General features: G+C 31.3%; 1 protein-coding gene across 2 annotated transcripts in view; it reads left to right on the forward strand.

The window, feature by feature from the left end:
• The window catches only part of LOC123714622 (connectin-like), a 176,456-nt gene that overhangs the window by 125,314 nt on the left and 26,422 nt on the right, over nt 1–24,720 (forward strand). For both annotated transcript variants that reach the window (XM_045668972.1, XM_045668973.1), the window contains one exon: nt 24,241–24,273. The gene's annotated coding sequence lies outside the window, so the exon portion shown is untranslated. The remainder of the gene's footprint in view (nt 1–24,240; nt 24,274–24,720) is intronic.

Below are 24,720 nucleotides of genomic sequence, written 5' to 3' on the forward strand. Positions count from 1 at the left end.
CAACCGAAAATTTAATCATGAGGACGTGTTAAAAACATCATGAGTAAAAACTAGGGTAAAATAAATATAAGATAAATATGTGACGTAATATATAATACGCTCTATATGCATATTGGTCATACGGTAAAGGAAAACATCGCGAGGAAATCGTGTAAGACATGTCGATTTCCTCAGACTAAAAAGAAAAACGCGTGTCAGGTACAGATGGAACTTCCTTGCCAATATAAAAATCAGTAAAGCATACATAAATAACGTTTCTTTCTACTGGGTAATTATCACACACAAAAAATAATTACAACTTTTAGCCATTATTGCTTAAACCTTACATAATGAGCTTAGACGTACAAAATTTATAAAATCTTCATCCAATCAATCATTCTTTTATTATTTCTCGGGGAAAATTAATTACGAGATGAATGATTTGTGTTGAAAAATTGTTTCGCAAAAATCCATTCACTGTATTCACGAGTTTATTTCGATTGCGGGATTTTTAAATGCTTTATTATTGGATATTGATGGTACGCGGTCCTGAAAAAAGTGTTAAATTTTTTAAAAGTTACACTTGTTTTGCGGGCTGTATTGGGTCGGACAGTTTATTTAGTCGGTTTAATTTTTAGGTTATTCATCTATTGCATTCTTATATAACCATATGTATGAAAGAAACCGGTTGGTGAACGTGTTCATCTAAGGTAGATTCATAAGACATTAAGAATGAGCCACTAGACTTCACAGAATCTGGATGATACAACTGTGTTTCTTGGAATCACCATGGATTCAAAACTTCAGTGGTACCCTCATATTAACAGATTGGCGAAAAGACTTACTAATAAAAAACTAATTTGCTCACTAACTCTCTAAGAGATAAATTGGATAAGTAAGGATGTCTGCGCTACAAATGTAATGGCGTGGAATAAGTGATACCTGTATCTTATATTCCATACTAAACATATTTTATTTTCTAATTAATCGTACAGTGTACAGTTTTTAAAGTTAAAATTAAGCCTTAATAGTCAACTATTACACAATTATGTGCGTTTTTTAAATCGTTCTACTTTTGCATTTTCAATTCAAGGGCTAGAAGGGACGAGCAGAACTGGAAAGAAACTGCGCCATTCTTTTCAATCGCCAATAAATTTTTGGATGAATCATAATAATACAAACAAAAAAACGTTTAGCCTTTATTATCAATATGCAGGAGAACAATATAGCACACATATACTATACAGCATATTTTAGCACTGACGCTGAAGGCACATATATATACGCATAGATTATAGGTTAATAATATCCAGTACTAATGCTTATTGACAATCGACTGCAATATAAAAAAAAAATTAAAATATCTAAAATATAATAAAAATATATTCATTTCCAAAACACAAATATATTATAGTATTAATATTCTTAACCTACATTATAATCATAATAATAAAAAAATCATAAATAGAAAATTAAAACAAATGTAAACAGTTTGGTCCCTGTGGCAATGTACCTTTGACGCTGGCAGCATTTCCTCGCTGTATTGCGATAGTTATTCGAAGAGCGAAGCAAGCACCAGCTCTGGGGTTACCGGGACTATCTACCAGGCGCCAACTTAAATAAAAGTTTATTTATTTATAAGTTCTAAACCAATGTGTACGTAGAAATTATACTAGAAAATATGACAACACAATTTTACATACATACACATCAATTATATTAGAACATCATAAGCTGGCAAGGGAAAAATATCAACAAGCAACCACAAAATAATTATTTAAAAAGTAATAATACTAGTACTGATGCTTAATGAAAACTTATAGATAAAGAAGTATGTCGGTGAAAAGACTTTTATATCGATATAACTAGCTGCCCCCTCGAATTTCGTTTGTCCTTTAGGCCTAGCTTACCTTTTTAGTTACATCCTTAATGCCTAGCCTACCTTTACTACAAAGGTATACGTAAAGCCGTACTTACCAACATGGAACATTTTGTTATGCTACTCCAAAGACTTTTCGGTTTTCCGAAATGAAACCATTTTAGGTTTTTTTTGAATAACCTACTACAACTATATAAACCTCAGAGTTCAATTGATAACTTTTTAATTAACAAATGAAATATAGCGGTTGATAGAGAATGGGTGAAAAGTGAGGGTTGTATGTGAGTGATTCTCACCAAATTTTAGGTTATTTATGACATTCCCCTAACATTATGTACTAACGTCCAAATAAGCATATAGCAATATAGCATTGACATTAAGCCGAGACTCAGACGAAAGTTGTAAATGTACTAATATGGTTGAATTTAATACACCTGAGCGAAGCTTCGCGAAACCGAGCTGTTAAGGAATTTCGTGAGTTACATCATACGTAAAATACGTAAACCATAAATGAGATCTTATTTGAATATTCGAAACATGTTTTTGTAGTATAAGTTACGAATACTTATAATATGTTACTAAATTTCATTTAGGCACCTGCTGTAAGTAGTTTTATTGGACATTCCCTTGTATTAAAAATCCTTCTAGTAAATTAGGTTAGACTTAAATTACTTATAGGTCTTAAATTAGGCTAGATCGTAATGTTCCATGATGTCTTAGAAAAGTTCTACACGTGTAAAGAGCTAAAGAGCTGGCAACACACTGGTAAGCATCCTGATGATGCATGGGCGGCGTTGAGCCTTCTATGACTGTACAGGTGCGTTTCTTTCAATGTATCTTAATATGGGTGTGGTCCCTCGGGGCCTTAATATAAAACGTCACCTAATAAAAACTAGGACATATTTTTGTTTCCATGGTTACCAGTTACTTTACAAAAACGTTATAGACATTCTTATCATTCCGCGTTTGCTAATAGGATGACTATGTTTCCCTACAAGATTATTACTCATATTTAAAGAAAAATACATTTCTGATGGGATTCGAACGTTTAAATAGAGACCAATACTTATTATGCTGACTCTAGTCTTATAACGACTATCACTACAAATGTCTTCCTTGTGCAAAAATTTCATTTAAATTGAAATAAAGCTAATTTTAACTTGCGAATTTCCAGTCAAGGGTTTACGATCATTTTGTAAACAAAATTCATTAAAGGGCTATAAACAGGGGCTTAACCTCAAACGATACAATTTTACAGCTCTGATGAAATTTCTAACAATAGGATGGAAATCACTTGAATGAGTAACGTTTGTTCTAGATTGCACCATTTTATCGTAGTATAACTAAGATAAACTTAGTACAACTAACTAAAACGGCAACCGAACAAGAATAAATTTACGGAGATTTAAAGGAGAGTATGTTCTGACTAGAAGTAGAAATATATATTTATTTTCTATTGATGCAGTATCTAATACAATAGAAAACATTCATATAAAAATTAAACTAAAAATATAATATAAGCAAATCAAGAAAACACATTACCTAAACCTCTTTATAACTAATATAAGTAATGTAATTCTAAATCTATTTATAAGTAATGCATTCTTGTGAATTCAGCCATTGTTGCAACTAAATATCCGTCTCACATCTAATAATATTCAGAGTGCGCAAGACACGCGTGAATGTAGCCTGAGTGAGTAAATTTCTACGCGCTTGAGGCATTGCAAGCAATTGCGACCGCTTACCTAGCCGAGTGTAATCATTCAATTCTATCAGCCTCTTGACCATGATGGCTATCGATACTGAGAGATATTTAAGGCAGTTTTGCATACCTATGTAGAACCATTGAACTATGACCTTTCCGCACTTCCGATGCTGCTGGAAACGTGATTGTCCATAGGTATCTCTACTAACAACAAATTTTAACGTTTATAAAAGGAAGCTTACAAACGTGAAGATTATATTTTAATACAAATGGTTCTCGGTTCTTTAACATAACGACACCGTTGTCATATGATTATTTATATACAATATATTTAACGATCGCTGAAATTCTTAGCATATTTTTGTTTTGCATTAAAATCTAAATAATGAAATAATCCCTAGAAAATTTATTTAAAAAAATCAGCTGTGCCATCTTTATGTGCCTGATATACTATTATAGCTTGGCTTGCTTACAATACAATGATTAGATCTGTATTGCAAGCATTTTCTGTACGAAACGTTTTCAGAATTTTACAGATTCTATTGAATAGTATTTTCTCGATACGAATCTGTTTTTCTGGTTGCCATATTACTATATTTCCATTCCTTAGGGAAATATATAAATTTCGAATACTTCCCTAACTTTCCAGCGACATATTTTAGAAAAAACAATTTGTATACCCAAGATAATTCACAAATTATTTTTCTTTCTGGAAAAATAGCTTAGGGATTCTTTGTCTGTTGATAATATGTATTATTTTCAAATCCAGGGCTAATGTTTATTTAATATTTGTTATTAATGTTCTAAATAAGAATAGCATAATAATATTCCATATAGTCACTTTTTTCTTTTGCATAGTCTCAAAATAGAAAACTGCATCTAAAATGGACAATTTTACAACACAAGGAATTAGAAACAAAATTATAGATATATATATATATGTATATATATATATATTCCATATTATTAGCGTAATTTATAACGTTTTTAAGATATATTTATGGATATACATGAAGGATATATATGCCTTTCTCGAAGAGGTAGACAGGGACCAGTTCATGCACTTCTATTACATTCACTAAGCATGCTCATATATGGGTACTTTTAACTTGCCCATTCCTCTTAGCATTTCATTCCTCTTAGGTTCAGCCAACTAGACTTCATTTTAGGTTACTTTGTATATCCTAATTCTTAACCGCAACTCATTCATCAGACCACAGATCACCCGTTCCGATTACTTGCTACGATCCCAACATACCTCACTCAGTTTATCCACTTTGGTTTCACCATACACGCTCGTCAGTTATGAGTATTTTAGACGTTATATAGATTAGAGAAAACAACATAGTGCGGTGCATGCAGACAGAATAAATATCGAAATTATGAGGATTTTAGTAAAGTCGGTTGTAATGAAAAAACTGATAGCATGGCAAAGGGACTGATGCCAACAATTTCATATAACTTTGATATATACATGTACTGTAACAATAGTTATCTTTTTAATTTACGTAAATTACGCTCATAGTCCAAAGATATTTTAATTGTTAACGTTTGACCTTCAAGCTCGACCGAGTTTCTTATTAACGAAGATAAATCGTCGAACAAATTGATTTTTAATTGGCCATCAACAAGAACATTGTTGTTTCATTATTTATTGTTATAACGACTTTGATTAATGACAAAAGCGAAATTGAAAATTGGTTTGTTTAAAAGTTTTTATTTAAATCTTGACAAAATACTGTTAGACAAATTATTTTGTTATACATCTGCCAATCAAACAAGTATAAAGCGTAATCATAGTAGGTTATTCATTTATCTGTAACGGATTAAGATTAAAGATTAATCTGGCATCTACTTACTTCCAGTGGGATCACGAAAAAGAAGTTGACAACATACGTAACCAGGTTAGAGCACACGCTAAAATGACTTTAGAGAATAGTAGAAAATTAATTGATATATCTTTTGGCGTTTATGATATTTATGAATTAGACTGATTTAAGAAAGCATAAGGTTTTAAATACTTTATTAGATTAAGATCTTATTTTCGACATCTTCACTAAATGAGTTAAGTAACTGAAAACTATTAGCCAACGACTGAATTACTTATATTCCCTATCATTTTGTAAAGCTTCCAATTCATTAATTTTATTTTTGAAACATTATTTTATGTAGTCGTGAAATAATACTACAAAATAACACTTTTTCATACAAAATATCAAAACACTAAAACTACGGTCGCTTAGATTAACATATTGCTGCATATAGACGCCTACAACACAGGTTACTAATCAGCTTAAGCAGTAGGTACACTCTTGTCTTAAGGTGCTGCTATTCTTATGTGTATTGGGTACTGATATCTTGACTCGCAGCTGAAATTACGATGATATTAAAGTGATAACTAAGGATTAAGATAAATACATAAAAATATTGTTTATTATACCAATTATTCATAGCTGTACTATAAATTTTAGGTTAAAGTTGACGTAATATATATTTCGTTAGTTAGTCAAAGTTTTGAAATAACTTCTCTAGCGTAAAATTGAATTTCACCAAAATTGTAATTTAAATCTTAATTTTGCAGATTCTAAAGTTTGCTTAAATCAGTTATCAGATTCAAAGTTGTAAGTCTTTCTGTTTTCTTTATTTACACTTTTTATTCTGAAACGGAAGAGTCTTGCGAGTTTGTATAAGTAATCTTACAGCTAAACGTATTTATATTATAAAATAAAACGCCAATACACATAGCCAAAACAGAATACATTGATAAAAAAAGAATACAAAAGAGTACACAATAGATAAAAAGAACTGAAATTGTTCGTACGACTAAAAAAAAGTCAAAGTTACTTTAACAATTCTTAACCGTAGCCAATAGATATGTAACTTCTTAATAATTCTCTTTTGACTACGGATGAAGACAAAATATAATTTCTTGTCTCTAAATTAACAAACCATAATCTTTTGTACGGTTCCTGGTTCATCGGAGAGCTTTAAATGATAGAGGATTTTATTTTACTTTATACTAAATACTCGCCTACAACAATAGAATACGAACGAACGAATACAGTTGAAGAGACTGTCTATATCTGGCACTCACTCGGGGCGTAATTCCGACAATTTTGGAAATCGCCACCCCTATAAAACTAAGAAAGCATAATTGACCAAGAGAACTGCTGAACTATCTATTTAGATTAATTCGTAAATTATCTATTTGATAACAGTAACAAGCACGCAATTATACTTAATAAAAATCTGCGGAAACACTTCTAATTTCGAATCGATCCCTCAGCGCCCATTTTGTAAAGTGACAACATTGCTACCAAAACCGACGATATCATTACAATCTTATTTACATAATCATCTAAACAGCGTAAGCAAACTTAAACCGTCCTACACCAAAGATAAGGCTCAAATTAAACCAATAAACGTAATTTTCAGGCTATATTTAGACATTCGAAGCTTCAAAATGATCAGTAATTACTTTATCAAGGCCGCTCTTGGATTGTAATCTTAAGGGATTTGTGTGAAACGGATTTCTACTTAATATACAGTTCAAACTGAAGTTATTCTCTGGAGTGTAGTTTAAAGGACAATATTAGTTTAAAATTTTCTTAGCCAATAAGTATTCTTAGAAGGAATTAGTCCTGTTTCTATAATTATTTTTCATAACAGCACAAACATTGTTTTGACATTTATACAAATCCTATAATAAAGGAAATGTTTGGATATTTATTACGAATATTTTTTGTACCATTCAAATACTTCTATAATTATTGAGAAAATATTTAACAAAATAATCGGGCCGCTAATTATAAATAAGACGTTTATCGCAAACCTTTTTTTTTCAATACAACATTTTACGTGTATGAATGACAAGGTATTTTTGTAATATTTATACTAGAAGATACTAAAAACTTTTAAAGAAAAAAATCACACACTTTTATTAGCTTACGAAGTTGATTGAGAGAGTTTGCTTCATGTAACAGGTTATATTAGTCTGGTACTATATTATCTAGCTTACAATACAACACAAGCATTTTATAATGATTGAAATAATATCGAATGCTGTAATACTTCAAATGTACAGTATATTAGCATCACCCGTTCTCTACACCGAAATGTTTAGACCCCGGCTGATGTTTGGATTAATATACAACACGCTTGAACAATGAAGGAAAGCGTTTGAGAAAATATCTCTTACATCCTAAAATTTACGTGAATTACTCACATAAAATATGTTTGTAAAATTTTAACAACATGCAGAAATGTAAGCTGTGATGTTCGGCCTGAGTTACTGATTATTATTGATAAACAAAAACAATAGGATCTGCTTATAAATCAAATAATGTATAAACTCTTGTTAACCAGGACTTAATTAAGTTTAACTTTGAGGTTACCCAAATTTCTATGGTTTAGTTTTATGAAAAAAATTTAACAGTGTTTCTTTACTTGTTGCAACATTAGATGAGACAGTCGTAAGCTTGTTTAACTTGTATTAAAGCGTTCTATGGGTTGGGTTTGTGGTAACATTTAAGTAACTAAACTTTAAGACTAATTTTCTGAAACTTGAAATTACGATACAAATTCATTTTTTTTTCATATCGCGAAAACAATTAATTTTTTGGACTTTCAAATTCAATTCTTATATTATTTAAATAATCTAGCTTTACTGAGATATTATCCAATGAAATAATTTGTTTTATAAAACACGATTAAATTAAAATGGCCTTTATTCGAGTACTATAATAAGGATTACAATAAGGTTAGTTATAATTATACGACCGCCGACGGAGTAAAGATCTCCTTCAAACCCTTCCATGTGTTCTTATCGCTATTATTTTCTAATCTTTCCCCGCTATCGTCTCTTCGTATTTGTATTCATTTGTGTCAACTGTGCGTAGTAATATAGAATCAGTCTGGGAATAAATATAATCATAGGTATACTTAAATGTAAGTAAAGTTATTTAATAATCAAAATTAAATGTGTTTCGTGAAACTAACAGTAGTTAAATTGTATTCCAAATGCAAGTTTCTCAAGCAAGGTAAGCTTTCATAGCAACGGTGAAAATCGGGTTTCAAAGTTCTCCTAAGCTTTATTTCTAAATACCGTCAACAATGAAAGGTTTAGCCTTATCGTTATTAAAAATTATATTTAAATACTTATCTAGCAAGAGGCTAGAATTATCATAATAGTAAACCCGTATTCAGACTGCATCAGGCTGAAAAGAGAAAAATAAGAGCTAATATCTCACAGTATTGGAAATTGTTAATTGCGCCTATAGAAATAGTTCTTAGCCACAGTGCGAACCCGCAGCCAGTAGTTGAAAAATATCGGCTAAACTATAAAGTAAACAATCTTATTGGAATATTCTACTTACGCACCCCGTGAATATGTATATATATATCAATACCTTTTCTTACTGACTTTATTCTACTATTTTTTTTAATTTTAAATATCCGAATATTGTGTGTGTAAAATATCTCGTAGATTAAAAATGATTGATAGTTACGGTTTTTTTATTTTACTTTTCTTTTATTTACAATAGTTAAGAGGCAAATACAACGGTAGAAAAACTTTGAAAATCGGTCATGCCGTTCTCGAGTTACAAGTGTTGAATAAATTCGACTTCGTTCTATATTATGTTTTTTTAAGTAATGAGGCAAACGGGCTGGAGGCTTGCCTGATGTTAAGTGATTCCGGCCATGGACACTCCCATTTCCAGAAGGCTCGCAAGTGCGTTGCTGATCTATAAAAGTTATATATTCTACTTCCACATGTATTAAGTTTTTCTCTTGTTTCTAGTTCTTTATGTTATCAGAGATTTGTAGTGAATGCTGTATTAACATCAGTAAGTCGTTGCCCAGATTTTCAAGTAGCATAGCTGTGCACATTAGCATACTACGGTTTTATAATTAAATCGTTTTGAATGTACTTTATTCTCGTGCTTTATTTAGTTTTATATGCATTAATTTGAGTTTCTAACTGTAAAGCGTGCATGGCGTTTGACATAACATTGACAGAATGCGTGCTGCAAATATAGTCAAAGAGGATGTAAGAAAAATGAATATCGTTTAAAACAAATGCTTCGTTCGGAGTTATTATATTGATAAAATACATATAAAATAATTACAGTCGCTAATCGATTGGGACATTAATCTAGAAAATCCATGTTTATCACTTATCCAGTTATATGTCGCCTGTTCCCGTGTCGGAATACCAACAGAACTATTTATATACGCGCCAGAAAAACAAACAAAGAATGTTGTATCATAGAGCATAAGAATAATAAACACTTTGTTTCTGAAATATTTTTTTAAGTTATACTTCTTTTGGTGCGTTAGGGAAAAAGAAAAAGGTGCTAACTTCTATGTCAACATTATATAATAAAAAATGTCCATTTCTTTAATTATCTTGAAATATTTTTTAACTAGATAATGCATTATAATAAAACTTTCAAGGTATTAAATACCTTTTTTTCTATTGTTAGTGTCGCGTTTTCTACAAACTAGAAGAATACAATTTTTGAATATATTTTTATCTTGTTACGTCAAAGAAGTATAACTTCTAGCGCGTGTACATAAGTACACACACACATGTTTTTTATAGTTAATTATACCAATTCGAAATAAATGTAGTTATCGCTTCCATGTATATAGATTTTAAAGAGAAATTGTGTCGACCCCGAAACTGACTAACCTAGGCAATCTATTCTCAAAATAACCTCTCATATGATAAATGACATCCATTCAAACTGTTATAAACAACGAGACAAGCCATTTATTCGGTCACAATTTCCTCTGTGCTATAAACATAGTCTTAACATTAGTTTCATTGCTTTATGATCCGTAAACTAAACATATGTATGGATCAATTTATTTTCAACTTTAAAGAATGAAATAAATGCACTTGGTGCCATGAAATGAAACACGATATAGTCGTATGGGTTCGCCATTTTTGGACATTATTCGTTACAAACTCGCTTATAATTGAATAGTCAATAATAATATTTATAAATTCAAAAATATCTGTCCAGTTGTTTAGGAGTTTTATTACGAACATATGCACAGAATATATATATATATATATATATATATATATATATATATATATATATATATATACAACTAATATATATATATATATATATATATTAGTTGTATATTTGCTGTATAGATAAATAAGATACCGACTGCAGCGCCATAAGCCGGGAAGAGGTGCTTTGCCCTTGCCTTCTTATATGTATAAATCTTCTGTAAGCGTGTATGTCACTGAACACCTCTTAATCGGCTGGACCGATTTGAATGTTTTTTTTGTATGCGTTTAGGTGGCGCCCTGGATGGTTTAGATTCACAAATCTTCCCGGCTTATGGCGCTGCAGTCGGTATCTTATTTATCTATACAGCAAATATACAACTAATATATATATATATATATATTAGTTGTATATATATATATATATATATATATATTAGTTGTATATTTGCTGTATAGATAAATAAGATACCGACTGCAGCGCCATAAGCCGGGAAGATTTGTGAATCTAAACCATCCAGGGCGCCACCTAAACGCATACAAAAAAAACATTCAAATCGGTCCAGCCGATTAAGAGGTGTTCAGTGACATACACGCTTACAGAAGATTTATACATATAAGAAGGCAAGGGCAAAGCATTAATTTTTGTATTTGAATAATTTTGAGTATACGCTAAGGAGTAATTCCTACCTATAATATTTAAACAAAGTAATAACTTTTTGTTAATGGTCAGCGCTTTTATCGATCTTAAAAAGCCTAGATGGCGTAACTTAATTCTGTAGATTAATTTAAAGAAGAAACCTTGTATAACAAACATAAGGCACTGCCCACAAAATTTAAGAAAAAATTGTAAGAAGTGTTGCCTATAACTATTATTAATTATTTACTATTTATTTATTTACTTAGAGTACCTAACGACAGATAACGTTGCGTAAATTATCGCATTTCGTTGTAAAAATACGGTACAATTAAAATAATTAAATTAAAAAGAACATCTCGGGCGGTCTTGAAGTTTTCTGTGAACTGTGAGGAAAAAATAATAATTAAATAAAGTAAGAGCAAGAAATGCAAAACTGCATAATCTGTACAATTACTTAAACATAAATAATTGAACAACACAATGCAATTAAAACAAATGTTGACAATGAAAAGAATAATAATTTGGATGTCAAGTCAAAAAAACAAGTTCAACTATATACTTAACAAAAAAAAATATATCCTCCCAGTATTAAAACTGTACAATTCTTTTTAAAATCTAAACCAAAACCCTCCATTTCACCCGGATCTCTACCTGAGATCAACCATTCAAAGTGATTGTTAGTAGCAACCTCCGGAATTCCGGCTTATCTCCTATAGTTTTAGATAAAATGTAGGCTATATTTTAGGCTGTGAGTGGTTTATATGCTTGGAGCGTGACCAAACCACGAACGTGTTTCTCACCTAGCTTTGTTTGGTAACAATACAATTATATGAAATAGAAATGAAGGTAGTTTTAGTCGCTTTTAAATAAATAAATATATATATATATATGTATATATATATATATATATATTAGCGCTTTAAACTAACAAATGGTTAAGATTTTATTGGGTATCTAACATATTATATAATTATTTGAAGACCATTGACACTTAATTAAAGATTTAAGTTAAAGCCTGGTAGATAGTACCGGTAACCAGAGCTGGTGTTTTCTCGCTCAACGTATAAGTATCGCAATACAGCGAGGAAATGCTGCCAGCGTTAAAGGTACACTGCCAGAAGGACCAAACTTTTCAAATTGGTTTTAATTTTATTAATTTTTAATTATTTTTATTATAACTATGTAGGTTAAAATCATTGTAAATACTGTATATTTGATTGTTAGGTTATTTTAGGTAGGACCGAACTTTTTAAATTTGATTTAATTTTACTGTATATTTGACTGAGTAATACAAATTGTTTTTTTTTATTAAAATATATTAACAAATTAACAAAAGTGGAAAGAGCGAAAAATCATTTACAATTATTACATTAATACTCTTTGTGTTAGTTGGCTCCCATGATAGGTTGTTGGGTTCAATGCCTAAATAATATGGTATTTGAAGTGCTATTTTTTCGTGGGGCAATGCGTTGCGCATACCCCGCGGCACGGTTGCCTGGTGGTGAAGGGTTATGTGGGATTCACTGCAGTGCATACCCACTAAAACCCCACGGCGCTATAGGCAATCGCCCGAGGCAGGACACGGTAACAGCGTAGTCTTGTCCGCATCTCACCACGCGATCAGCCCTTAAAATCATAGTTCTCTATGGCCACGAATAATGTGGCATGGATGGGTCATCCTCCCATGATTGGTTGTTGGGTTCAATAATGAAATTATATCGAATTTGATGTGCTGAACTAATCTGTAGGTTAGTTTCAATACGTTCATAAAAAAATATTTTACTCTTAACTAAGTTAATATACCATCCGTATCACCTCGACGGCCGTCGTTCCACAACTGAGCGTTTTCTAAGGCGGTTTTTGCCACGCATCACCACTATGTGGAACCAGCTGCCCACTGAAGTATTTCCGAACCAATTCGATTTAGGGTCCTTCAAGAAAAGAGCGTACCAATTCTTGAAAGGCCGGCAACGCACTTGCCAGCCTTCTGGCAATGTGCGTGTCCATGGGCGGCGGAATCACTTAACATCAGGTGAGCCAGGAGGCTAAGTGATGTTAAGTGAGTAAGTTATGAGAATTTACATAAAAAAAAGTTAAAATTATTTCCAAAGTTTATTTAACACAAGGTTCTGTCAACTCGACATATGTATTCTTTTCTACTAAATAACTAAAAAAAATTCGTCGTTAAAAAGATCAGACTAAGCCGAATTAAGTCACGTACGCTTCCCAAGATAACTTTTAGGAGATACATTACAATATATAATAACAATATATAAATAATCGGTTATGTAATCATTACCTATTTCCTTTAAAACTAATATTTTCTAGTAATAATGACATTAGAACGGTAACCGGAGCAGAATGGATCAAAGGACAACTCAACATTGTGACATTGAGAGAAGGACTTTATCAAAATAGAAGTGGTAATATTAGTAAACAATATAAAAAAATTCCCTAGACAGTACTGCAGTACATAAAGGCTTATTTTATTATAAAATATGCAAAGATAAATCCGCTCAGGTTTACTTCACAAAGTCACAATTAATACCAAGTACCAGGATAGGATGACGCGCCAGGAGCTCACACAAGTTTGTATGCAGTTCAGTCTTCAAAGCGAGAACTAGTCGAGTGAGCGCATCTATATTTATGAACTGGGAATTTATAAGGAACCAAGAGTAAGATATCTATCAGTTACTTGAGGCGTTCTTTTAAACGTTCACTTTAGTATTTTTCACAAGGTATTTAAGGCTTTTAAATTTTAAATTAAGAAGGAAAATACGTAAAAATATCAGTATCAGTAATACAGAATCAATCAATCAAAATGAGTATGTGTCCTAAATTGAGTCTTTGTAGACGCACATATTTCAATTATTTAAGCATATTCTCCTACTAGCGACACAGTTTTTGTTCTACGACCAACTCCAACATGCTACTGATCAAAGCAACAAAATCTTTTATTCTGATGGGAGACTTCAACGCAGCAAAAAAATGAAGAACGCATTATAGGTCATTATTGTTATCTCAAAACAGAGAGAGATGGAGCCAATTGGAGGAGGCCTATACTCAATAAGAAAAAAAATATAAAAATATATTTTATGTGTGTGTATATGTTTGTAAACTTTTCAAGGAATAAATGAGGCTTAATTATTGTTATTATCAGTAATCTCTGTCTCAATTTGATTTTTTTTTTAATAGTGTATCAGCTTTCTGAGCCAGTCTTACACACAGTGTTTGAGAGAATGCCGGTTTCCCCACGATGTTTTTCTTCGCCGTACCAGCGAATATTAAAGATAATTAGTGCACGACCGGGGTTTAAATCTAAGGAATGAGTCGCATGCTGAAGCCATCCAATCCACTTACATGTCCTATAAAATATTTTTACTATCTTCTATCCAAGATGTATCTAAAATGCGAAACGTTTATAAATTAACTTACATTAATATACGCAATAACCAGTCGTATTACATTCGATTAAGGTCGCTAATTGAATAAACTTTTCATGTTGTGATGCGTTCTCATATTACAGCTTATGCGGCAAACTCACTTAGTGAAATGAGAGAAAATATCCAAAGTGTATCAACTTAATACTATAATATAACATTTTGAGAAATGAAATTAGTATTTCGGTTCTAGAAGTAGCCATCTAAAAACTAGTCAACGACTCTGGTTCTAGTATAAGTATATGGAAATCAATAGTATGTTAGGCTAATTTAATAATTATTGAATTGTACTATAACAGGTCTGTTATAATTGATGTATATACATTACACCAAACAAGAAATTAATTATAAATATACGTATTTAAAGTGTTTTTTTGTATAAATTGGAATATTATTACTAAGAAATATATTAAGTGTTAAATATATGTATATACTAGACATAAAAAACTAATATGAATATGGGTATGACGATCTTAATTTGCTTGTTTTTGGAAGTCATGGTATAGTGAGATATCCTTAAAAGTAAAAATAATAGCTGTCTCAATGAATAAGCTATAATATTGTTACGAGCTAGGGGATCGGATAGAAAATGCCGTAGATATCTTCAAGTGTTTATTTTTAAATAAATCAGAGAGGAATTTATAAACACGAAATACTCGCAGAAATGCACTTATTACACACACAAAATACAGTAACTAATTACTTTAATTACACGCACTTCACACAGTACTTTATCACTTGTCTTCACTTTATTTGCATTTTATCGCTTCGACGACGAAAAATCTTAATTCCAGAACGTCCGTACTCTTTGTCTGTTTCGCACAGTGCTCCGAGATCCGTCCTTGTCGTACGGCGTTCTAGAGTGCTCAGTCTAGCTTTGAGAAGGTTCCTATCTTCCCTCTGTCTCGCGTATCATTCCGTCCTTGTCCCACACCTAGGATATTCGGTCTAGAATATTCCTTCATCAAAGGTGTATAACTAGGCTTGAAAACGCCTGAAAACGGGTCTCCTGAAAACTGCATCACTCAACTATTCATGTTGTGATAGTACCTGAAACAATGTTTCTGCCTCCTAAAAAGCTCTCTAAGTAGAAAAATCTAGAAACATTGCAGTCGACCAGTCTTCGTAACAATATGTACGCCTGTCTCACGTTTGTGCTCATGTTCCTGGTAACAGATTGTGTAGGAGTTACAATAAACTGTGATGAACACATACTCGGTGGACATTTTCAGCAACTCCATGGAGACCATTCCCCGAGTCAATTTAGTCCTTGCTGAGTATATTGTCTTTATTGCTTAATTGTATATACAGTGTATATTGCATGTGACTTCTTTAATACAAAGATTCCCCACGTGAGTTATGTGCTTGCGGGCTACATGTTTGTGGATCTAGTTAGCGCTGCGCCTTCTTAGTTCTCATGTTATTTTCATAAGTATCTGATTGTGTACCATGTGTGATGGTTTGAGAGCAAAATTAAAATAAAATATATTTATTACGTATTTTTTAAATTTTTAGATATTTTTCAGCATAAAAAGTATGAATTACTCGTAAGGGCTCTATAAAAGTTAAAGGAAATTCCAATTACAAGCAATCTACTAAGCAAAGTTTAAAATTAAAAAAAAATGTTAATTTGGCAGTAAAAATTGTTGGACGTGATTAGTTTTTCCCTTTATGCAATATATTTGAGATTAATAATAAGCCCTGATGATCATTTGAGCCCTTTTAAATTAACTTAAACTAGATTAGTAAAATACAGTTTTTTATACATTAGATGCAGTGTGAAAATTAGATCTCAACATAAAAGGAACGAGTTAGGCAAAACCTTTTTAGAGTTCAATAAGAAACTTTCAATGAAAAGTACTAATAGCATTTCCTTGTCCAGCGACACGTAAAAACTTATTTCTTTGCTGTACACAATATATAGTTATGTTCACCTGTGGATGACCGCACGGAAAACTTACTAAATCCATTTTCCAACTTTGACGAAGGTACTCTTTTCTTTCGAAGTTCTTAATAAAATTCCTTTGTTTTTCTTTAATTTACTTTTCAACTTTGGCATATGTCAGTTTATATATTCAGAAATATCTTTGAAGACATATTAACTATACCTTTGTCAGGCGCAAAAGCTAATAATAATTTCAATTATTACGTTACAAAGAACGCAAACTTGCTACGGCGTAGGTCTAATTCGTAGCAAATTCATATGAACTTCGAAGCTTCAGTATCTAAATCCAAAGACCATTTGCTTCGTAGTAAGTTAAATAAAGTTTGTGTAATTATTTAATTATTAAATGAGTGTAATTTTAGTTTCACTAAGATTAATTTTGTTTTATATTATAGTTTACTATGACCTATTTCAAATTCTTTGTCTTAACATCGTCCAGTCTAGGCTTGGGATAAAAACGTATTCGCTTGAGGTTTAGACGCTCTTTGTGAGCTCAAGTGTCCTTCAGATGACGGTGACATGTCGACATTGCGAGTGCTGCTTTTGAGATAAATTGAGCTTTTTCTATTCATTTTTAAAGTGTTGTTTAGTTTTTTTTAATACAAGTTTTCATAAGTTATAATAAGGTTTATAATTTTATTTATAAATTTAACCTAATACATTATTTAATATAAATTATCAACTAAACTAGTACTTATACTCAGTGCATACGGTGGCCCTTTTGGATAAGTGAATACCCAAATTGTTTAATCTAAACATTTGATACAGATGTATTTTGCATAAGCGTTTGATTCTTAGTCGAAATAAAACATAAAGTAGAAACGAGTTAAAAACTATCAGTAAAACATGTAGCCCTATATCTTTACAAGTGCCTATTTTTAATCAACTGTTTTACTTCATAGTCCTTACCAGCACTTTAAAAAAGCGTTAAGCCAAAATTGAACAATTAATAGATAAATATAATATTTTTAAAATATGTTATACTTGATCGGTTAGGTGCGAAAAAGTGAACTGTATGTGGATAAGAGGGCAACAGTGAAAATTCTGAAGAAAGGAACAAAGCGTTTGGAACCGACCGTCTATTCAAGCACACAACCCTTTAAAATGTAGCTAAAGATTTTTTATATCGAAGGACATATTACACAAAATGTATTGTTATACAAAAATACTAGTCCTACATTACCTTAAAATAATTTCCAACACACTAACTATAACTATTTCAAATATTCATCATCACAAAATACTCATAGATCAAATTAACACATAAACTGTCATGAAGATAAATTCAGCAATAAAAACCGCTAAAACTACTGTCGTTATTGTATTTGATAGCGAATTGTAGTTAAATGTAACAAACATTTTTATGAGAAAACTTTTTACGGCGACATGACAATTGTATAATGTATCTTTTTATGTGATCCCCGATGTTATTTATGATCGTATAGGTTTATAAGGTTTGTATATTTGACAGACAGAGCCGAGATGAAATTTATGTTTACAGTCAGATGGTGTACTGAATTGTTTATGATTTCTTATGTTTGTGGTTGAGATATGTATCATATACCTTGTTCAATTTTTGGGTTTATAATTCATTTCTAAGTATTTCTTTGTATTGTATTTATCCTTTTACCGTAAGTTTCACTGTAATAAGACACATACATTTTGAATTAATAAATGATTGCGTTATCTGCACCAAGAAATGTTACAGACCGAGCACTACTGATGGGAAGTTTACGTTAGTGGGATTGTCTCAGACCTCTCGAGCAGGCTCACAACTATAATTTAATGTCAAAGAACTACGCTTTTCGCTGATAAATCTGTTTGAACAAACAAGCAATAGCAAAGGATTAGTTTTACAATGCGATGCGTTATTATGTATGAATTTTATTTTCATGTTTGTGAAAACCTTATTTAACACCAAACCAACCCTAATATTATATTTACGTAACATGCAAAACGTTCTTAAATGACAAGACAGGGTGATAAATATCCTTATATTGTTCTCACACCACTGATTTCAGAGAAAATCGGGTTTTATTTAATGCAAAGAAATATAGTTCTTGGCTTTCAGGATCAGAGATGGAATTCCTTTGAGGAAATAATATTTTTTACCTATATCCCGTTACTCTATTTTGTTTTGGTTTTTACGGGTGCTTAAATATTCACAAGAATTCAGTTGTGAATTTATTGGTGTTGTTACATGACTTCGACATAGTTATGAAATAATTTGTTTGGAGTATCGCCAGACTTTAAAACGACGTGTATCTTTATAAAAGAAAACGATATTTTAAATAATGATAATATTTCACAAAGGCATTTTTTAGCTTGTTCACTATCTTTTTATTATTACAATTACTTGGCGTTTCAATCGTCAACTTAACACTAAGTCTTAACTAAGCGAATATCAAACGGATATTAAGTTATACTAAAATATAATATATACTATATATATTATATACTCTTTAATCTACCAAACATTTAAGATATGTCCTAGAAATTGAGAAAGGCTATGGAAGTTTATTTAGTATACAGAATAGTTATGTGAATACAAATAAAGAGGGAGTGAAAAAATGTTGCAGACCAAAACTCCTGGAATTCTTTGAAAACATTAACCAATTTGAATAAATCAATGTTTTGTTATGAAATCACAAATTATCATAAACAAATGAAAACATTCTATTTGATTATTTAAATTAAAAAAACCAAAGTATACCAAAACCTGTTTTATTTGCATCGAAACATATTTTTTGTCATAAAATGAAAGCAATATTTTTTGGGAAAAGTTTTCCTATATATCATACAACGTTGAACTTCGGAAATAATTTTCCTAAAATAACTTTTTCCTGTGGCCTCGTCATCGTTGTTCAATGGTCACATTAGCCGGCTCACTTCACAACAGGGTTAACTTAGATAATACTTAGGGATATCGTGTTTAACATTATTCACAGTTCCGGCAACGCCCACCTTAACGAACTTTGACTTCAGGTACGTTACTTCAAGGCGGTGAGGTATGATATAATTGCATCTCCTTAAAACGAAAACTTGTTGATTTAAAAGAGTGACCGTTGTTTTATTGAATTAGAAGCATTTAATTAAATAATTTTATTAATTTTTAATAAATAATTATTTGATAATTAAGTTGATGACTATAAAGTTATTAGAACTGTATCTAAGATACGGTATTATGAATCATAATTTTTATACTTTAAGTTTTCTCTGCTTCAATTTGATTTGCATGTTCCAAAAACTTTGTTTGAATTTCCAGTTTTATGTTTTATGCATTTTGTGACGATGTAGAAAAATTACATTCACAGTTTTTAAACTTTGGTTGTTACAAAATTATTTGCTAGCCATTACCGTAAAGTTACTTTTCTACTGCTTTTAATTATGGTTTTATTGTATATTATTGCCCAAATAGGAACTTATTTACTGAATTTAGTGAAACTGAGAGCTAATATATTAAATATCATACGATAATCAATCAATTATCAATTAGATGAATTGATTAAAATCATGTTGCATGTGCATGTGTGCATGCTTGTGAATATATATTGGAAGAGATTTATTACAATGATTTTAAAGAGTTAGCAATATTTCCTACCATCTAATTTACACAAATAAAATCCTAAGTTGTCAATAGAATTAGAAATAAAACCTAGTTATTTAAATGCGAATAAAAAGCCTTTACACGATTTCAAATACTTCTAACTTTCGTCGTCCGTTTCCTTTTTCCGACGACTTTGCAGGCAAGTGGAGCGGTTAGTTTGAGATTTCCACATCTTTGTGTGCATTGTTTGGTGTGAGGGCCCTTGCTCTCGCATCAAACTACCGTCAAGCTTTAAAAATTCGTTTTTTGTCGAATATTTTTCGCTTAAAAAACGATGCTCTTCTGTCTCGCCTACTTGATTTTGTTTGACAGTCTCTGTCAATTCGATTTTATTTTCATTTGGGAATTCACCGGGAAATAGTATGAGAAAGTATCGGCGCGTTTAGTTTCGTACAGAAAACTTTTTTATTGCGCTTTTGTTTTTTTCTTGTTACAAAAAAATAACAGATTAAAAAAAAGAATATTCCATAAACCTCACATCATATTTTATTTTTATAAGCGGGAAAAGTATGTGTCATAAAGTAACAAACGTAGTCGAAAAGGAAAAAGGTACGCAATAAGGAAAAACAAAAAGTACAAGATTACAATTTGTTGGGGCTAATGGGAGTCATAACACAATCGGTCGCCTGGAGTTTTCAAAACAGACTAAGATACTGTGAATCTTTTTCTATTTTTTTGAAATTATGTTTTTGGTTTGAGCTAATAAAACATATGACTAGCACCGTCTTTGGCGGATATTTAAGGAACATTTTTTACTTCACTTGACGTAACACCAATCGTAAATTTTGTGAACAGCATCTTAATAAAGACGTTATAGTTTTTTCCTATTAATAGAAATAGGTTATTGTTCACGATTATGTTGAAATGCCTCTTTTTTAATGAAATTGGTAAAAGTATGTTCATTTGATGTTAAAAAAATATTTCCTGCGTGGTAACGAAGTCATATTTATTGTAATATAATAAAAGAAATTTAATTAGCTCTTAAACTAAAGCAAACAGAGATAGCAATACATTCCCTATAAAAAGAAAAAGACAGCAATATGACTCCGGAAAGTAATATTGTTAGAATATGGGAGTCGGTAAGTGGGGAGATATTACCCAGAACGGGAAAACTTCTGTTTATGGATCTGACTGTCTATAATCGTTATTAGAGTGTGGGTTCTACACCTTGACGCTATTCCAGTACTTTGATACTTTAAAAACAAAAACGTTTTTACATTAGAAGTAGCTTTCGACACGAATTTGAAAATATAATAATAACAACAACTGACCACTGAAATATTTCCGAACAAATTTCACTTTCGGACTTAATCCTTAAAAGGCCGACAACACACTGGCGAGCCTTCTGGCATTGTGCGTGTCCCCATGGACATGCAACGGTAGCAACGTCAGATAAGCCTGATAGCCTCCTATTACATAAAAAAAGACAATTCAGCCGTTGATTTTTATGAACTTAGCATTATATCAGTTTAAAACGTTGTATACATAATTTAAGTTTGTTTCATCAGGCAAGGCTCCCATTTTTGTCCATCTGCCAAACGCAAGTGAATTTAAACCATAATGCTATAGAAAGAGGGTACATTATTATGTGACAATACATTTCGGTTGCTCGATACAACAAATCCCCGTAATATCGGGAAGGAAGTAATCAGTGATCACAATAATATTATCATAAAGATAATCACCGATAATAATCACTGTACATAAACATCAAACTTATTAGACAAATAAATAAATATCTTCTACTGTACGTGTGTATGTCACAGAACCGCTTTTAAATGGCTGGAGCGATTTGAATTTTTTTTTGTATGACTTTGGGTGGCACCTGTATGGTTTAGATTCACAAATCAGCCCTGTAGATGGCGCTGCAGTCGGTATCTAGGTTATTTATCTATATTTCAAACAAACACATATATATATATATGTGTGTCTTCTGTGCATATGTTCGTCAATAAACTTCTAGACGGCTGTATATATTTTACCTAAATATTAAAAATAACAAAAAATACTCGCCCTAAACTTTGTTCGAAAAGAATATTTAAAAAACTCAATAGAACAGTAAAATTTTAAATTTGGAACGGGATTTAGACCAGAAGGATCTCCAATAACGAAAGCCAACTTACACTGGCCTCAAACCCATTAAACTTTACTTTCGGCCAAAAGACAATTTTATAGACACCGCGAGGGGTCGTTAATTAATTATCTTTGTGTCTTGGCAACAATAATTGTGTCAGGAAAAACTTTTTAATCGCAATAATTTCTCTGTTTCGGAAATTCTTTTACGAGTTATATTGTTTGCGAAGTCTACAAGTTCATTCAATAAATTGTGTTTTCTTTTATTGTCTCAATTTTTGTAAATGATTTATGGAATAGTTGTTGGTTAATTTTACCTAAGATTTTTGACAAACATACAGAAGGAAAATGGTTATTCTTTACATATTTATGGATCTGTCTAAATTCAAGAACAGAACTATGGACTTATATTTAAGATTTTTTAATAAAAACAAATTTAAAATTTTGTTGCCTGTGGCAGTATACCTTTAACGTTGGCAGCATTTCCTTACCGTATTGCGATACTTATTCAATGACCGAGGAAAGCACCAGCTCTGGAGTCACCGGTACTATCTACCAGGCGCCAACTTAAATTTTTAATTAGCGCATGTGCTGTTGAACGCTTTCATTTTTATTATAACTACGTACGTTAAGAAAATTGCGAATACAATTTTGAATGTTATGTTTAGGTGTTAATAAACGAACGGTTTTTTAATAAACAACCATGTTTTTGACATCTACAGACAAAAAAAAGATATTTTATTAGAGATTAAAAGAGCTGTGAACTCAACTAGCGAATCAAGGCAATGCATCATTTTGTGTTAACACTCGCTCGCACGGTCACGAATATGGTAACATGTCTAATACTAAAAGTTGATGACGTCTATTTGGCACAGAAAGCAAATGGAATACAGAAACTTTAGACCAAGATCATGAAGTCGCCGCTTTTTTATACAGACTACAACAGATAAAGTTTAAGATTCATGAAGATTTAAACATATTCTTGGAAACGTTACATAATATATTTATAAGTTTTACTGATCTTGTAGCATATCTATAAGATATATCTAAGGAACCGAAACCCATCAACTTTTTCGTAGAAAAATTATAGAGCTTAACCGTGATCGAAGTAGGCAATTTCCTTACCTTTAGGCGTACACCTTTCGCAGTCACATCATCTAAAAAAGTACATTTATCTTTTAGGTCATTTTCTGTAAAAAGGTACAAACATTACAGAATAAATAACTGTTTACTGTTTTCAAATTGCGTTTAAACATGTAACCTACTAGCGGACCGTGATGTTGTTCTGTACACACGGTCAAAAAAAATATCTAATAATGTAAATCATTCTCGCATCCACTTGAACATACCAAAAATCTCATCGAAATCTGACCAGGCGTTAAGGAGTTTAATTCAAACACACGTACAGACATTTATATATACACTAGCTGTTTACACTATTTACAGCACCATCTGCTGGGTTGATTTGTGAATCTAAACCTTCCAGGGCGCCACCCAAACGTATACGTTTAAGAGGAGTTCACATTACACATGTACATTAATTGTATATTGTATATAAAGATATATAAAAGCAATTGAACCTATATTAATGGGCAGTGTCCTAAGTAGGAATAAGGTATATTCATATCATCTTCTTGATATATAATTTAAGTAATACTAACGAAACGAAAGCCTCAGTTATAGTGAATTATTACTTTATTTCAATATGATTACATACGGTTTAAACTGATAACCTTCTTTAAGGAATTACTTTTTCATTACCCATATAACGCAAAATGTATGGCCAAAATAATGCAGGTTAAACCCCGTGTTGGGCGACTCATACATATTTAGATTAGAAATGAGTATTGCCCTTTTAATTAATCATGATTTGTTTCTTTATAACGCTACTACAATATGACAATCATTATATATATAATAAGGATTTAAATTTTTGTTTCAGATAACTTTGGAGATCTTTAAGAAGACTTATTAGGTAGGTTGAACTCAAATTATTTAATTAATAAGTCATAAACCACTAAATAAATTAAAAGCTGGATGTTTTGATTTATTTAAATATATATAACCGAGTCTGTGGGTAAGCTGGCAACAGCTGGTTAACGTACAAAGTTTGTAGCTTACTTTTCACTCACTTTAACAGTTTCATTAATAAAAATACTCGCCCATTGACCTAACTATTGTTTACCACTGATATATTATAAGTCTGAACAAATCGTCAGCAGTGGATCATAAAGAAATCGCAAAAACTCCGTTCTGCAGTATCGTACTTGGCTATAGTCCAACAATCCTGCCACGTTCGCTGGAACCAATTTTTATATTAGACTCGTCTATCGGTCTAATGGTTATAATCCATTTATTGGACACGGTCCTTAAATATCAAGTTTCTATAAGTTTTATTAAAGATTTGCGATGAAATGTTCTT

This window comes from Pieris brassicae, chromosome 9 (genome assembly GCF_905147105.1).
Source record: "Pieris brassicae chromosome 9, ilPieBrab1.1, whole genome shotgun sequence".
In the NCBI taxonomy this organism is placed as follows: domain Eukaryota; kingdom Metazoa; phylum Arthropoda; class Insecta; order Lepidoptera; family Pieridae; genus Pieris; species Pieris brassicae.